The 16,728-nt window shown below is 37.0% G+C and overlaps 1 pseudogene; it reads left to right on the forward strand.

Moving 5' to 3' along the window:
• LOC131039323 (bifunctional abietadiene synthase, chloroplastic-like) overlaps positions 1 to 16,728 on the forward strand; it is a 28,185-nt pseudogene that overhangs the window by 148 nt on the left and 11,309 nt on the right.

Consider the following 16,728-nt stretch of genomic DNA (forward strand, 5'->3'; position numbering starts at 1 on the left):
AGAATGAGGATCGCATGAGAGCTAATTTTGATATTGTATCTATGTTCTTAGTGGTGGCTTTGCATTGTGAGAAGGACAAGGAGGTGGTGATAAAATTATGTAGAAGCGTCTTTAAGAAAGACTTGTTGGGTGAACTGGAGAGGGCGGTTTTCAATGTAGATGAGGAGTTTACTATACCAAAGCCTCGCAACTATGATATACTCATACAGATGAATAACTTGGTGCCTAGATTTCCAATCTTGGAAATTGAAGATATGGCTACCTTTGTGGCCTATAATCCGATAAGGCAGAGGAATTTTTCCTTTCTTATGTGGCTTTTGCATGTCAGAAAACCGTCGTGTAACAGGTGGCTGGCTAACTATCTTAAAGCTGAAAATATTGACGTTGTCCCTAATGACATGGATATCCCTTCCAACCCTACCTCTAGCCCAGATAATCCTCCTGTTGGCTCAGGGAAGGAGGAAACTAAGGTGTGGGAAAGAAGGTGTCAGGCATGATAGTTGGTCTGTTTCTCTCGAGTTTATCTTATTATTGCTTTTGGTTCTAAAGGGTTTTCAGTAACACTTATACTTCTATTTCAGACTTAAGTCTCATAGACATATGGATGATAAGGTTAATATTTTATCTAGTTTAGATATTTTTTTTTTGTCTCTAGTTTAGTGGATTTCTTTTCACTATCTGCTTTGAAATCTTTAGAATTTTTGCATGATTTAATGGGTCTTTCTTGTGGGTAAAGAAGATAATGTGTGAATACAGAGCTTCCTATAGTATTTTTCAATTTTTGGCTCTCTGTGGTGAGCCAGCGCTCACTTCTTCTAATATATATAAATACATGCATATATATATATATATATATATATTCAAAGACATAGATGATATATACATATGTAGTTTTTTGTTTAGGCAGAGGTAGGCGGGGTTGACCGCTCCCATTTTAATTCTTTGAGATTGGTCTGAGAAGACTGGGACAGATTCTCATTTTTAAAATAGCTGACAAATCTCTCATTGAGTGTCTAGTTAATTTTGAATATCAACCCTCACAATGATCTTTCCTGCTTTCGGTTATGCTTGGTTATGGTATAAAGGTGCATAATTGTTTTTAAATTCTCTCTTGATGACTCTAATTAGCTGATAGGAAGGAAAAGGAATATGTTTTTGAAAATCAATTTTGATTGAATCTTGCTGAGGGGTGTGATATGATATTTTAGGCTGAAAGACTCCCTTTCTCCTAGATCCATGCTCTGTTATTTTTTTGTTTGACTTAATTATATTTTAGATGATAGCCTGAAGCCTATAGGCTGTGTTAAGGATTTGGGTAAGGTTTTTTCCCACAATGCTATTGTAACCTAGGTATTCTACCATCATCATCAAAAGGACTTTTGTGCTGTCTCAATATAAAAGATACCATGGTTGTAGCAGTAGCTGTGGAAAATGTTAAGCAAACCAGGTTATCTGATAGTTTATTGGCTAACAATTCATAAAGTGGTTTGTTGTAGGACAGTGTTGAGAGCTTTTTTGCCGGTATCCAAGATATCATTTTGTCTGAGTGTCATGTTAGTAGAGGAAAGGCATTTACAAAAGAAATGACATAATGTTGATAGAAGCAGTCCCTTGTAGGAAGACCATTGCTACAATACATGAGAAGGGAGAGTAAATCTTCTTGGCCAGCAGGTGAATGAGCAGTTCAGGATGACAGTTTCTATTGATCACACTTTAATCTCAAAATACTGTTAAGATGTAATTATATAATCATAATTGGTCTTTTTTGTTTCTGGACTTAATGTCTAGGGCAAGGCCGAAGGTTTTCTCCTCTCTTCTCTTTCCTACCGGCACCTGCACTGAGAAGAGAATGTAATGTAATGAAGTTTTTAATCTAATAAAATTTTATGGCTTCGGCCTTTTACCGATTAAAAAAAAGATATCAATTCGATTTTTTTAACCTTAATATTATTTTATTGTATACATTATTTACTTTTTTCTGATACATTTTTAATTTAATTTTTAATTTCATCTATTTTTAACTTAATTTTAAACTTCTTATCACTATTTAAAAATTCATTTAAAAGAAAAGATTTATAAAATAAATAATTTTTTTAATTTATAAATATATTTTTCATCTGATTAATTGTTTTTAATATTTATTAATACACATCATTACACTCCATTCTATCATTGTAGATTGCCTCTCAAAAATGAGACATTACTCTTTGTATAGTAAATTTTACCTCTTTTCCTTCAATATTTTTTGTGTATTTATGTTCAAAACTTTAATGCATGAATTTATTTTTTTCCTATTTGATAAATATATATTTTTAAAGAACGGTTTAAAATTTATAATATAAGATAGTCACTTTATATTTTGGTGCTAATGACTTACTTTTAATAAATCTTAATTCTTTATTTATATTTTTTGTTCCATAAAGCCTAACAAAATTGTGGTAAAATTAAATTAAAACAAAAAATGATTACATAGGCATATTCCCAAATCAACACGATTACTGTAGCCACATCCAGTAGCATAACCTATGCTAATATAAAGGTAAGAAAAAACATACACAAATATGCATGCTCAAGGCTAACAAAAAACCCATCCAGATGGCTAAGCACAAATAATTACATATCTCCCTATCTCTCATTCTTGGAAGCCCTCAAGATCAATAATTGTTGAGGCTGTTGCTTCCTCCCATTGACCTCTATCTAACCAGAGTAACTATGATGGGAGATTACCATGTCTAAACCGGTATGAGCCTTTGTCATTGAGTGGTCTCCTAGTGCTTCAGGATAACCAGCCAAGGTGTCATCACCTAGTGAAGGAGTCCTGTGAGAAATATGGGATTCCATAGTAAGCCCATTATCATGGTGATTAATCGAAGGAGAAGAGAGATGATCTCTTAGTGGGGAGGAACAAGCCTTTGAATTTTCATGAGAAGTATGAGGGGGTTCGAATTTTGAGAAATATGAAGGATGATGTAATGTTAAGGCTCAGACCCAACCCACTATTAGAGTTTGCTAAAAGCTATTGAATTGGTCACAACTTTGTCATAGTCCATCGATTGCTTCCATCCCTTACTACCCATTTTTAGTAGTGAACAACTCCATTTCAACACAAATTCAAGCATAGGTTGTGTTATGGAATCAATAGTTTCCTTGAAAGTATAATGATATTTCCTCGAGCTATTCCTGATGGCTCTAAGATAGTCAAGTTCCCAAAATTGTTAGGGAAGATATGATAGTTCCACCCAAAGGTAAGTTGTAAATATTTCTGTGCATGGATCAAAGGATGGGAACCATGGTTTTGGAAGAGGATGAAATATCGCCTTCTAATGGAGAGGAAGATTGCCCCTTTTCCTGTTGTGGCTTTGACTTAGATTGCTTCTTCTCCTTGTTGGAATCTTTGCTTTGACCTCCTTGATTCCCTTTATTAGCCACCAAAGCCTTGGACTTTGAAGACTTGAGAAGGCCCATGTTCAACAACTTAGATTGTTCCTTTGGGCACAAGGGTAAATTTGGATTTCTGCCTCCATGAGTCATTTCCACTTTTCAGTAGTCCAAGAATGCAAATCACAAAGTGTAGGGCCACACCTTTGTGAATCTACAAATTAGGGCATAGTCCTACAAGAATTTTTCTCACTCCATGGCCAAATCCTCCAAGCATACGTTGATAATTGAGGACGATGGACGAATAGGGCACAATTGGGATGCATACTCGGAGTTCTATGAGTCCAATCCATTATTGGAGCAGTGAGCACCACTGCTCCCAATACCTGGAGAAGTGTTATGGTTCCAAGTATTTGTAGAAAATTTCCTTAGATTAGAATGTGTAGAACCATAAAACCCATTTGTGGAGGTTGGCGACATTGAGTTGCAACCCCATCCACATGACATGTGTAAGATTGGAGAGTTGTGGGCAAGGGAGATGACATCAAGTTGAAGGTGGTGGATCATTACAAATCCTAGGCCTACGTTGCACCACATCAACAAATTTCTACCCTCCGACTGTTGAAGAAGCTTCTTCGAGGATGGAGAGTGTTCCCTCCCACCCCAAAAATCTTGTTTGGAGTTCTGAGGGAGGGACAAATGGGGCAACTCTTGATGTTGCCAGATGATTTTGCTAGCCCTAAAACTAGATTGCAAAACCCTATCTCCCATTTTTTCCCCTCCAACATCCATCCCCGAGTCCACACACATAGGGACAATGAAATGTGAGTTGGCATAGCCCACACCAGCAATGGATTTTTTGCAGGTGCCGCCATAATTGGGGAGTGCATAAGCCATGCGAGGCAAAGCAGGTTGGAGCATTGTGGAGAAGATTAATTTAATAACTTTTAGGGATTTTAAATATTAATTCTTTATCGATAGGATAATCAACCTTATTTTTTCTTCAATAAAGATATTCCAAAAGAAAGAGACAAGTAGTTGGTAGTTTCTAATGAAAATAAGTGATTCAAATGTTGTTAGAAGAATGGTTGAAGCTTGACAAAAAAGAATTAGGAACCATATGGTTTTATAATTTTTTAAGGTGTTCTTGATTTAAATTGGTGTTTCTTATGTTTTTCTTTTCAGATTATTATAATTATAAATTGTGTTATACATAAATATTGAAAACATCTAATTGTTAAGATTCATATATTTATAGATAAAGTTGAATAACAAATATATTATTTACCATTTTAAAGTTTGATTTCAAAATAATAAATAAAGGTTATTTACTTTTAATCTATTTGAGTTTTAAATTGTTTTCATTTTTTATTAAAAAAATTAAGAAATAATATTCTTAAATTTTTCCTTTTATTAAAATACAACTGTCAGTCAAAAGAATTTTTAATCTACTAGAAAAATTGAATAGCAATTAAAGAACTTTCTAAAGACCCTAGTCTTTCTAAATGTAATGCAAATTCTCAATGACTTTTACAAAATTAGATACTCTTCAATTCTTAACTCTTAATGGAAAAATATTATACCATACTCCTCCCTATCCCAATAAATTACACAAATCAATAAAAAAACTAAAAAACAATATAATAAAAAAATATAATCACAATAAATGCATAATTATTATCCCTTTATTACATCTAAAAAACATAATCATGTAGGTAACTTGTCATGAGATTTAACGTAAACTCAATTACATGAAAAGTGACTTTATCAGTTGGGCACTTAAGATTTTCCTAGTGTCACGCCTCTTCAAAGCATTGTCATAGCTGTACATACATATATGCAAGAGTTTAGTGCTTTTACTCGTACTCACACTGCAAACCTTGCATATGTAGGCAAGAGTACTTCAAAGAGTAAGCCCACAATTCAACCAGATTCAATATTTAATCCTCTAATAGGCAATGGCCATGGAGATTTGTATGCCATATTCACCAAAAAAATCTCTAGTTCCTGCAAGTTTCAGAACGAAATCAAAAAGCTCAACATCACCCAAGCTGGAGAATTCAAGTTATCATCAAGGCCTTGTGCACAACACAAAGGAGATTGATGAACTAGTCTCCACCCAATCCAATGGAAATCCAGTGAATTCCAAAAGTAGTAATAGAAACAAGGTGGGGAGTGGAGGAAGAGGTAGGGGATGAAGTGACAGGAAGAGGTTTGCATGGGGGCCAAGAAGTGGAAACAAATCAATTAGCATGTTGGTGGGATGGGAGGATCACAGAGTGGTGAGCACAAAATACTAGTGGTTGGCAGGAGGGGCAGAGGTGGAAGTGGTGATGAAGGTCACCTTATTGGCATCTGGCTTTGTGATAGGGACTAGAGGCGCATCGGTGAGAGAGATTGGGGAGGCCATGGGAGCCGTGGTGCAGTCTTGGACTGAAACTGATTGCACGCACCCCGCTGCTCTGCCCGGCCCGGGTTAACTGACACACTCTAGGTGCATCGGTCAGTGGGGCTCACTTAAACCATCCTCTGTAGGCCCAATCCTTTCCATGCCTCCATTTTAGATAGATTCCGTTTCGGTAAATTTTTTCAAAATTACTCTGAATCTAGTTTCCAAACTATTAAATTTTTTCAAAATTGGATAAGATTAAGGGGGTCAAATTCTTCGTGCACGAAAAATTGACCCTGATTTTTTCTGAAAAACATAACATAGTGTCTGATGTGCGCATAAAAAAAGTCATAGTTAGATTTAGTATTTTGACAAATCCTTTCGCAGAAAGATAGTTAAGAGTGAGCACTAGAAGATGTGTATTTTTTTGTAATTTTTTGTTGAGTATTTTTTTTTTAAATTGTAAAGAATCAAGTGCACTACAATAATATATAAAGTTTTTTAAATTTGGATAACTATATCAAAAGTTATTCAAAAAATGGTGCACCTATGTCTGTGAGAACTATGGAGACACTGGTAAAAGAAATTCAATAATAATATGTTATTGTTGTTCAAATTGAAAAAAATTATATGGTTAGAAAGCTCAGAAGATGGGTGAAAATAGGGTGGCAATTTTAGAAATACCCACTTGATGAAGTGTAAACTTGATGATGACAAAGTCGATAAACCAAGTTGATAAAATAAAACATGTCAAAAATGAGAGAAATGGAGGGAAATCAAACTTCCAAACTATATCTTTGTCATCTAGGCCTATTTCCAAGCCTAAACAGTCAAAAGCGCGTACAGGGTACTACAAGTTTAAAATGTGCGTACGGGGTACTTATGGTGTAAGCAGCGCGTACGCGCTCATTTTCCTATAAACAACACGTACGCGCTCTTTTTAATATAAACAACGCGTACACGCTATTGTATAATATGATATTCTATATATAATATGTGTATAAACATATAGTATATGTAATATATAATATGTGTATAATATAATATTGTATATACATAATATATAATATATGTATATATATATATATAATATATTAAACATATATATAAACATTTAAGTGTGTTGTCTCCCACTCTCAAATGTATACAAGGTCTCTCTCTCTCTCTGTCTCTGTCTCTGTCTCTCTCTCTCTCTCCCTCTCTCTCTCCCCTTCTCCCTTCCTCTATACCCCATCCCTCCCTCTCTCCCCTTATCCCTTCCTCCATACCCCATCCCTATCTCTCTCGCTCTCTCCCCTTCTCCCTTCCTCCATACCCCATCCCTCTTTTTCTTCTTCTCTCCCTCCCTCCCTCCATACCTCACTGCAACTGTGTCTGCACTTCTATAGAAGTAAGTGAATTTATATCTTGTTAGCAACTTCCTCCTTGATTTTTATCATGTATTCTCCTAAGAAAATTGACTGATGGATTTGTGTGTGTGTATTGAATAGGAGGAATAGGGTTTGAAATTGAACCACAGGTGCATTATCGTGACAAACAAGGAAACTTGCAGCAATATTCTTATCAAATGTGTTTTTAATGAGTAGAGCAGATGTGGAAAATAGTGTCAACAAAGCAATATGATGAGTCAGAGTACCTGCAATATGTTTTTCAGAAGGAAACAACAGGTAGGAAGAGAAAGAGGGAGAGTAACATAGATGATGTCCTATAGAATGATAGTGGTGGGCATGTGAGAGTTCCCATGTTGTTAAACAATGCCTGTCACCTAAAGAAATTAAAGTTTGTTGTATGCATGGCAGTGGTAGTATATGATGATCACCACTTGTCAAACAACTTGTAACAGTACATACCCATGAAAGAAATCAAGTGTGTAATTCCTATAGTCACAATCAAGATCAGTCTTATAACCTTGCAAATTTAATAGCATCATATGTTTTAGAACTTAGGCAGTACTCTTAGGGTTAGGTCAAGCTCTTACTCTTGCTTTTTAGTGAAACCTCATTGTTTTTTCGCTTGGAGTCTTGTTGTATGATGTTTTATTCATAACTTTAAATTTAATATATCATTTTATTAACCCACCATATGACCCCTTAGTTGTCATTAGAGGTTGTATTGTTTCCTAAGAGGTCGTATGGTGTCCTGTGATACCTTAAGACCCCTCGGGACACCAATGACCCATAACAACACCGTATGGTGTTCTAAAAGGTCCTATGGTGTTCTATGACCACTTAGAACATCTCTCTCTCTCCCCTTCTCCCTTCATACCCCATCCCTCTCTCTCTTGCTCTCCCCCTCTTCTCTCCCTCTCCCTCCCTCTACATCTCTCCCTCTCTCTCTCTCTCTCTCTCTCTCTCTCTCCTTACCTTCCACCCCCTCCTCTCTCCCTCCTCTCTCCCTGTCCCCCCTCTCTCTCTCTCTCCCTCCCTTCCTCCATACCCATTCTTCTCTCCCACCCTCCCCCCCCTCTCTCTCTCTCTCTCTCTCTCTCTCTCTCTCTCTCTCTCTCTCTCCTTCCCTCCCCCCTCTTCTCTCCCTCTCTCCCTCCCTCTACCTCTCTCCCTCTCTCTCCCTTCCCTCTCCCCTCTCTCTCTCTCTCCCTCTCTCTCCTTCCCTCTCTCTCTCCCTCTCCCTCTCTCTCCCTCTCCCTCTCTCTCCCTCTCCCTCCCCCCCTCTCTCTCCCTCTCCCCTCTCTTCTCCTCCCTCCCCCTACTCTCCCTCTCCCTTCTTCTCTCCCACCCTCCCCCTCTTCTCTCCCTTTCTCCCTTCCTCCTTCCCTTCTACCCCCCCTCCTCTCTCCCTCCCCCCTATTCTCCCCCCCCTCTCTCTCTCTCTCTCTCTCTCTCTCTCTCTCTCTCTCCCTCCCTTCCTCCATACCCCTTCTTCTCTCCCACCCTCCCCCCTCTTCTCTCCCTCTCTCCCTCTCTCTACCTCTCTCCCTTTCTCTACCTTCCCTCCCCCTCTCTCTCTCTTTCCCTCTCTCCCCCTCTCCCTCCTTCCCTCTCTCTCTCCCTCTCCCTCCTTCCCTCTCTCTCTCCCTCTCCATACTTCCCCTCCCCCACTCTCTCTCTCTCTCTCTCTCTCTCTCTCTCTCTCTCTCTCTCTCTCTCTCTCTCTCTCTCTCTCTCTCTCTCTCTCCCCCCTCTCCCCCTCTCCCTCCCCCCCTCTCTCCCCCCCCTCTCTCTCCCTCTCCCCTGTCCTCTCCCTCCCTCCCCCTACTCTCCCTCTCCCTTCCTCCATACCCATTCTTCTCTCCCACCCTCCCCCCTCTTCTCTCCCTCTCTCCCTACCCCCCCTCCTCTCTCTCACTCCCTCCTTCCTTTCTGCCCCCTCCCTCTCTCTCTCTCTCTCTCTCTCTCCCTCCCTTCCTCCATACCCCTTCTTCTCTCCCACCCTCCCCCCTCTTCTCTCCCTCTCTCCCTCCCTCTACCTCTCTCCCTCTCTCTACCTTCCCCCCCTCTCTCTCTCCCTCCCTCCCTCCCTCTACCTCTCTCCCTCTCTCTACCTTCCCTCCCCCCCCTCTCTCTCTCTCCCTCCTTCCCTCTCTCTCTCCCTCTCTCTCTCTCTCTCTCTCTCTCCCTCTTCCTCCCCCTCTCTCTCTCTCCCCCTCTCTCCTCTCCTCTCCCTCCCTCCCCCCTACTCTCCCTCTCCCTTCCTCCATACCCCTTCTTCTCTCCCACCGTCCCCCCTCTTCTCTCCCTCTCTCCCTCCCTCCCTCCTTCCCTTCTGCCCCCCCTCCTCTCTCCCTCCACCCTACTCTCTCTCTCTCTCTCTCTCTCTCTCTCCCTCCCTTTTCATTCACACATTTTCTAATACCAATAGTGCATATGTGTTATTGAAACTATTAGTTCACTGCCCTGCCATAACTTTTTTAAGGCAAAGGAGCGCGTACGCGGTACTTATTACTTGTAAGCGTGTACGGGGTACTGAGCCCATTATTCATTACCTTGCGATAACATTTTTTTAGGCTTAGGAGTGCGTACATGCTACTTATTAGTCCAGAATGGGAAAAAACAATACCGTTGGGCTTGTGCACATGATGAACCGAATCAATTCTAGCCAATCTGGTAACTTTGCATTGCATGCAACTGATGGTTTTTGCAGCAGGCGAAAAAATGCTACCAATTGAAAATGGCTCCGACTCATCAAAAACCGAGACAGGCCATTATAGAGGAGCCTCATGCACCCCATGGGTTCAAACGGATCGACCATATGTGTCCTGGATTTGAAGAAACAATCCGTCAAATTTTGACAATTTTTTGGACTCAGGGCACTTGAGAGATCGCACCTGTATGATATGACTCTCGACGTTTTGGCGCTTTGGGATGCATGACAGGGGCATGCCTAGCATAAACCTGCCCACCCGGAAATGCTCATGACGTCGGTTTATGCACACGACGAACAAATTTTGACCATTGCGAGCGTGAGGGTGCTCTTGCACCAAACACATATTGTTGTTTATATTCATATTGTTGATTTTTGTTGTTTATATTCATATTGTTGATTTTTATTGTTTATATTCATATTGTTGATTACATATGCAAATATTCATTTAAATTTTTAAAAGGGCAGCCACCAAATACAACAAATACACAATAATGAACTGAATACAAGGAGTTTTGTAGGGTTAATTCAACATTTAAGAAATTTTATCAAATCATATTCCACGATTGCAATGTTTTATATCATATATTTTTGTTGTTTATATTCATATTGTTGATTACATATACAAATATTCATTTAAATTTATAAAAGGACAACCACAAAAAACAACGAATACAAAATAATAAACTTAGTACACATTTATTGGATCAAATATTGATATTTATATATATAAAAAAGGGCATGTTTGCTAGGTCAATACAAGTATTATAAAAATGTGGCATATGCCATGTCCAAATTGATATACAATAAAAATATAGAATATATCTACATGTATTGGTCATTCTATGACCAAAACTAACACTATATGATCCTAAACTTGTGGTGGATCATCAAAATCATGCCTCTTCGATGCAGTACATGGCTCTATAGATGGCTGCAAAACCACAATTCAAAAGCCAAGTTAGAATTATTTTGTAGAAAATAGTTCACAATTAACAACATAACTATGTATTTAACTTTAATTCCTTTGCAATTGAAATGTAGATTACCTCATCGGCTGATCTAGGATCTAATGTCTTTGCTCTCCTCTCCTTGTCACTCTTAGGAGTTTTCTTGAAGACATACTTAAATGGATCCACGTTATGGCCGTACCGCAAAGGGGTCTATTGTAGATTAAATGTACAATTAATATAATGTACTAACATAAATATATCAAAAACACTTAAAAGCTATAATATAGAGAACAATGACATACCTGTGCCCGAGATGCTTCTCCAATGGACTGAGGATGGCTTACCATCTATGTAGAAACTGTTGCTATTACCTATACAAAAAATGTTCAAAGATTAAATACAATTAATATAATGATAAGTATTGAAGGTGAAAAACAATTAATTTTACATATCAAACAAAAGTGTACCAGATCCTGAGATGCTTCTCCAGTGCATGGAGGAGGGTTCACCATTGATGAAATGGGTATGGATATTTCTTGTATGAAAAAATTATAAGATTATAATATATCACAAGTTCACATGTACGCGTGTATATAATCATGAAATCAAGAAAATAAAGTAGAGATACATACCTCCGCCCTCTCTTGATCCATGGGCGAATCAGGTGCATTCAACAAATCCACATAGCTCAATGGCCACTGTACATATAAAATAGACAAAAAACACTAATCAATCTACAAACCCCAACTAATACTTGATTTCAACATTTTCAAACAATTATACAACTAAAAATGTGTTCAATGCGTCTTCGAGGATTTCTTTTTCTTAGGATGAGCCCTAGATGCAGAGGGGGTACCCTAAAAAAATAAAATTAACATGAGATATTAGTACAGATAATAAATTAAACATAATTTTAAAAATCTAAAATGAAATGACTTGCATATTCCATCAAAACAATACATAAAAAGGGTTGTACAAAATATGATACCGTATAGCCTTGTAGGCCAAAATCGATCGCTAAGAGCGTGATGTCATCAATCTGGGACATTTCATCCTCTGTCAATACGTACAAACCAAAAATTGGACCAAGCATTAAAGATAGTTAGTATATCTTGTATTTTTTTGAATTCAAAATGTACTATTCTATTTTAACATGTTACAAAATTTATACCTCAGGCATCGAAGTTGCAACTATAGTAACTGGGGGAGGAGTATGGGATACCGTTGCTGCATCCTGAAATGCATATTATTTGTCTCAATTTTTAAATCGATGTATAAATGAAAATTGATTTATGTAATTACAAATTTAAAGTGACTGATAAATAAAATGCTATGAATTCAAATCAACCCACTTGTGTCTGTCGCTCATGGGCAAACACCATGTCCATCAACTCATCTGTCAACACAAAATCCTCAATCGTGTGGGCTTGACATCTACTCCCGCAAATCGTGCACAGATGAGATGAGGATACATCTGCACTGACTGCATCATCTATCCCCAAGCAACTGACGCACATATGTTGGATAGGCTCTTTGTCGCCAAATAATGGCTCATCATCCAATACAATAGGGTGTGCTAATGGCATCCCATGCTGGATGATGGCACCAGTCAATGCTGTGGCTGCCTGAAGATTCTATAGCTCCATTGACTCTTTCAGCTCTACTGGGACAGCTTGATGCACATTGGGTTTGGGTGCTAGGGGGTGGTGACTCTCCATGGGTAATCACCTATAGGCTCTAGGTCTATCTTGGGCACAACCACCACCTCTACCATGGAACTCTCTCATGTAGAAATCGTTTGGGCGCACATTGAGCACAAACACACAATATACTTCTCTCAAAAAATATAATGGCACCTCATAATTATTACAAGGTGGATCATCAAATACCATCCACCACCTCTGCCAAAAAAGATTCTTCATCTGCACATTGGTACACTAATGTATGGGAAACCTCTTTGCATTAAGAGGTAATGACTGACCAGTTTTGGGATCAACGAAAAGGGTACATATTTGTTGTTTTTTACTCCATCATATGATAGGCCATCGACATAGAATTGACGACACCTATCCCTACAGCTTCCCCATTTGGTAATTTGTGTGGAAACAACTATGGCACCACTAGCTAATGTTTCTAGGCTAGTGTCGAGGCATTGATGATGCTCAAGTTCAGAAGTTTTCAATTTAACAATCAGTCTATTGATTTTAGACGTATTTTTTCGTAACTGAGTAATTAATTGCTCCTGTGTTTCGGGTGTGCGGTCAAAAGGAGGAATTAAAGGTTGTTCTTGTGTGTTTTCAGGAGGTGCATTTGGTTGTTCTTGTGGGTTTTCAGGAGGTGCATTTGGTTGTTCTTATTCTGGATTAGAAGAACCTGGTTTTTGAAACAAAAAATGAAAAAACCTAATCAAAATTAATGAAATTAAATTCAAAATGTAAAACAAATTGAACAAATGAAAGAAAGACAAAAATAAACAAAAACTAACCTTGATCCATAGCTTGGAGGAAAAATCTAGCACCCCGTTTGTGGTTTAGGAGAGGAAATGGAAAAAAATGAAGTAAAAAATGCGCTATTCATGGGTAAATGAGACCCAGTTTTTTTTTTAAAACTTTTTTTACCAGGTACTGTGTACGTGGTTATATTTGGATTATTAGCGCGTACGCGCTCATTTTCCTATGAGCAGCGCGTACGAGCTCATTTTCCTAGGCGTAGCGCGTACGCGATCATTTTCCTAAAAGAAGCGCGTATGCGCTATCTTCTCTAGGCTTGGGAAGAACAAACTTAAGTGCGTATGTGAGAATTTCAAATTTTAAAACCGCGTACGCGCTGCTTGTTTTTCCATGTTTTTTTGGGTGGTGTCCACTTTTCTGACCACCATCTTTGTGCACATACCCCAAAATCAACATATATTTTACATTACAAATAAATAATTTTAAAAACAATCAATCAATATATCATTGGAAAAAGTGAAACTACAAAACAATTTAAGTAAATAATTAAAAGAATTTTAAGTAAAAAATCAAATAATTCTTAGATAGTTTTAATTTTTGTTTAAATACTCTTAGGCTGTTTTAGCATATATATAAATATTTTAAAAAATTAGACATAAAATTTATTAATTAAATATAAATAAATATTACATAGAACTTAGGTGTTAGTTTTATTAATATGTATATATGTTTTAATTTTACTAAATATTAATTTTATCACTTGTAAAATTTTAATTATATTAACAAATATATAATAATAATTAATATAGATATATTAAATACATCTTTCCAAAAGATATTGAAAGATTGTAGTCATATAGAACTATAAACAATCATAATGTAAGACAAGATTAGCTTGAAGGGGCAACATTGCTGGTTAAGGGCTTTGGGTTCTTCCCATATAGGTCCCAACATGATTCACACTGCCTTAGGCTAAATGGCATGTGGTTGGTTAAAAAAGTAATTTAAGATAATATTTTTTTAAAATGAAGATTAACATAATATTTGAAGAAAATAACTCTTCAAAATCAAAATCAAAATAAATCAATCTTTGATCAACGTTTTCCTTTGTGTGCAGATCTTTCCTTATAATTTTTTACTCCCTCTCCAACTAATATCATAGTCAAACATTTATAGACGTGCATGGTTTTACTTTCCACTATACTTCAAAATCACTTGGTCATCAATATTTGACAAATATTTATTGTAAGGAACTAATGAAACTCCAGTCTTAAGGCTTTGACTATCAAAAGCAAAGCCCTAGCGATTTTTTGAAGACTTTTTACTTATAAATCTTTTTCTCATTAATTGTTAAAAAATACTAGTTAAAAAAAAGACTTCAAAAAGTTGATTAAAGCATATTATTATAATCTTCAAATGATTAATTACTATTGTTTTATTTTCTTTGAAAAATAGTGTAGGACTTTAATTTTAATTTATGAAAAATCATATAAGTATTTCAAGAAAAAAAGAAGTAAAAAGTGATTAATGGAAACAGATAGTCTTTTCTTGATTTCTTGTTTTTTTTCAAAAACTTACTCTCCTCCTCATTTACCCTAACCTCAAAATTTGAGAATTGTATTGATTTCATTGGTTTAAAAAAAAAAATTGATTGTAAATCGAAGTGCTATGGGAGGATTGTTGGATTGCTTGCATTTCAATTGGATGTTGGTGTTGAATGCTTATGTTGTTTGATTTGCAATTTATAATTCTAGTTATGTTGTTAAAATGAGCATAGAGAATATTTGGATTTGGGCTTAAAATGAATCTATTAAGATATAAAACATTTAATCTGGCATTGCTTCTTGCATGATCTTGTGTGGTTCATCTCTTGAGTTTAAGGATTGTGTGTTGGTGATAACTCACCACATGGTGGTATCATTGTGGTTCTCCTCTTGTTTGAAGGACTATTAGGGCATGTTAGGTGTGTTTTTCCTTGTCCCTAGTGTCCTTGGACTCACTTTAGAGCCTCTTATAGGCCTCCCATTCCACGTGGATCATCTCTTTTTATTTTTCAATGTGTTGAATATTGGCTGGGGTTGTCCCTCCTAGCTCCAATTTATATTTTATGATTTCATTTGTGTTGTATTATTATTTTTGAGTCCTACATTTTTTCCTAAGTATGAGACCTAGAAACAATCATTTGTTTAGTCATTGGCTAGGACTACAATATGTGGTTAGGACCACAATGTAAAAATAAGACTACTTCATAGATTCTACCCTCCAACATCTTTTTGGAACACTCATGTAGTTCAAAAATGCTGAGACGTTTCTAGGACACATTTGTAGTGGTGAGATAGTTTCCTTCTTGGGCACTAGTATCTTGACATACTAATGTCCTTTCTAGGTGATGTTGTACCTTGACACGCTAATGTCTTCTATTTCATTAGACAATGAGTTATTTCAACCATTTCTTGGGAAAAAAATTTATACAAAATTTATCCCCCTTTGCATGGTGAGTCAATCCTATGTTGTCATTTCATTGATAAATTTTGTACTGGGGGAGTTATGGTACCTTTTGTATTAGAAAGAATGTCATTTATTGGATGTGACATATCCTCATTCCAGTTGGTGGAGTGCTTGTACCTCCAAGTAAGGTAACCCCTTGTGAAGTTTTTTTCTTGTGTTTAGATCTATTTAAGGTTATTTTGAGTTGATTGGAGGTGAATGTTACCCCCATCCTATGCTTCCTATAAACTGGTAGTTGTATCTTCTAGTCAAGGTGTGATTTCTTCTAGTTATTCCACTATTTGTGTGGGGTTTTCTTAGGATCTGTAAGTGTTTGTAATATTATTTTAGTGTGGATTTGAGGTTGAGTATTCCCTCATCCTATCCTTGTATTTATGAGAGAGCATGATCATGGGTTATTTGGATGCCTTTTCTCCTCTCATAGGTTCAACATATTCTTTTCATCCCATGATTGGAAAGTCTTTTGTTGGTGCAACCTTCATTTAATTTATGGTAAAAAGATTATTAGGGTCAGTTTTGAGTTTTTCATGAAGCTTGTGTGCATCTTGTTTGTAGTACACGTTGTACCTTGTTTCAAATAAAAGTTGTTTGATCATCTAATGTCCAAGGTGTGTGGCTTAGGGCATTACATCATTTTCAACCATCTAACTTTTTCCTAAAATTTATCGATGATGAGGCCTCCAAATATATTATAACTCATCCTACCCAAGAACAGTGTCATGCCCAAGTAATTAAGAGGGAGATCCTTGATAAATTATAGCCTGCAATTTTAGAAATTTTCCCTACCTATAAATTGAGGTATTAATGAAGTACAAGGAGATCTTATCCAAATTAAAAATTTGACCTAGACCTCTTCATAATTTCATCCCCTTGGCATCCAACATTGCAAATTGGATGAGGATGTAGTTTCCATATAGGTCACATGTATGTTTTCTTCTCCTTCAGAGAG

The sequence above is a fragment of the Cryptomeria japonica genome, chromosome 6 (genome assembly GCF_030272615.1).
Source record: "Cryptomeria japonica chromosome 6, Sugi_1.0, whole genome shotgun sequence".
Classification (NCBI taxonomy): domain Eukaryota; kingdom Viridiplantae; phylum Streptophyta; class Pinopsida; order Cupressales; family Cupressaceae; genus Cryptomeria; species Cryptomeria japonica.